Source organism: Trachypithecus francoisi, unplaced genomic scaffold, assembly GCF_009764315.1.
Source record: "Trachypithecus francoisi isolate TF-2019V2 unplaced genomic scaffold, Tfra_2.0 Lachesis_group16, whole genome shotgun sequence".
Taxonomy (NCBI): domain Eukaryota; kingdom Metazoa; phylum Chordata; class Mammalia; order Primates; family Cercopithecidae; genus Trachypithecus; species Trachypithecus francoisi.
The window spans coordinates 57671184-57673183 of NW_022681461.1; positions in this window are offsets into that span (position 1 = coordinate 57671184).

Consider the following 2000-nt stretch of genomic DNA (forward strand, 5'->3'; position numbering starts at 1 on the left):
TTGTCTGTTTTCTATATGCGATGGCGTTGACGCACGAGGCCCGCGAAAGGGGGAGGGGCAACTTGTCCCATTATTTTATCTTAAGACGCGCCCTGGAGGAGCGTTGGCGCAATAGCGTGTGCAAACATTAATCGGAGAGGCTGCTGGATCCGGAGAAGTGCAGACGATTTCGTGGTTTTGAATGGTTTTGTTTGTGCTTGGCAGGCAGTGGGCGCTCAACAAATATTTGGTGGATGAAGTTTTGTTTTTACCGTGAGACACTGTTAAGTACATTCAAAACTCCACTGTGGGCGGGAATCCCCAGGTCCCTTGTAAAGTCACTGCAATTTTGTCTTTACATGTAAGAATTCTCTCAAGCATGATTTTCACACGGGAATGTCATTTTTGCTAGTCGTAATATGTGGATGAATTTTTTTTTTTTTTTAACTTTTGAAAAATGTACCATTCTGTTTGATGTGTAAAAAACACAAAGATTTTTGAAACCTTGCGTCTTTGGTCTGCAGGCGTATAGATTCCACTTACTACAGATGAGTAGCATTTATACCACTCTGATGTGTAAAAAAACAAAGGTTTTTTAAACCTTGTGCCTTTTGGTCTGCAAGTGTGTAGATTACAGTTAGTACAGATGAGTAGCGTTTAACCTTTCTCATCACTAAAAATCATACAGAACATTTTAATCATTCACCGATGAAGAAAAGGAGGAATAAATATACAAAATGGCTCTCAACGTCTACACCTTCTGCAGAAACAGACCCTTTTCCTACTGTTCTATGTTTTGTGAAAGTTGATCATACAAATTGGGTCATCCTTGTTATACCCAACTAAAAAAGTGGGGGTAAGGGGGGTAGAAAAGCATGCAGGACAAATGACATTGCTCCCGCAGTGTAATTCTTTCAAGTCCAGCTGCTGAAACTGCCCGCTGTGACCTGAGACCAGTTTTATCTAATAGTTGCTGAAATGACCTGCTGCAGCTCTAATTTTAGCTACCACCATCACTCACCAATTGAAACTTACCAGCTCCTCAGACCCTTAATAGTGCCAATGAATTTTCTCTAAAAGTACTATGTAACATTTCTCTTTTTTAACGAAACCTCCCACCTTTTCTTTGTTGTTGGATATACGGAAGACCATCTGATCTACACGTATGCCCTAATTGCAATTCTTTCTTCCCAAATAAATTGCTTAGAGATTCATCTCTGTATTTTTATTTTTACAGGCAGCTTATAACAAGTAGTTAGCATTTACCAAGTTTCTGCACTGAGTTGTACTTCACTTATAAGTGGAATTTTAAAAAATTGAATTTATAGAAACAGAGTAGACCCTTGGTTGGGGGGTTTGGGGGAAAGAAAGTTGTAGGGTAGGGTACAAAGTTGCAGTTATGTCTAATACATCTAGAGATTGAATGTACAACATGAGGACTAACGTTAATAATTGTATTAGTCCATTCTTACACTGCTATAAAGATATAACCTGAAACTGGGTAATTTATAAAGAAAAGTTTTACGGCTCGTGGTTCTGCAGGCTGTACAAGAAGCATGGCTAGATCAGCCCCTGGGCAGGCCGCAGGGAACTTACAATCATGATGGAAGGCATGAGGGACCCCAGACTTCATATGGCAGGAGCTGGTGGAAGAGAGAAGTGGGGGAGGTGCTACATACTTTTAAACAACCAGATCTTGTCAGAACTCATTCACTATATAGTACCAAGAGGGGATGTTGCTAAATCATTAGAAGCTACCCCATAATCCAATCACCTCCCACCAGGCCCAATGTCCAGCATGGGGGATTACAGTTGAATATGAGATTTGGTGGGGACACAGATCTAAACTATGTCATTCTACCTCTGGCCCCTCCCAAATCTAATGTCCTTCTCATATTGCAAAATACTGTCATGCCTTACCAACAGTTCCCCAAAGTCTTAACTCAATCCAGCATTAATTCAAAAGTCCAAAGTCCCAAGTCTCACCTGAGACGAAGCTAGTCCCCTCTGCCCATGAAAAC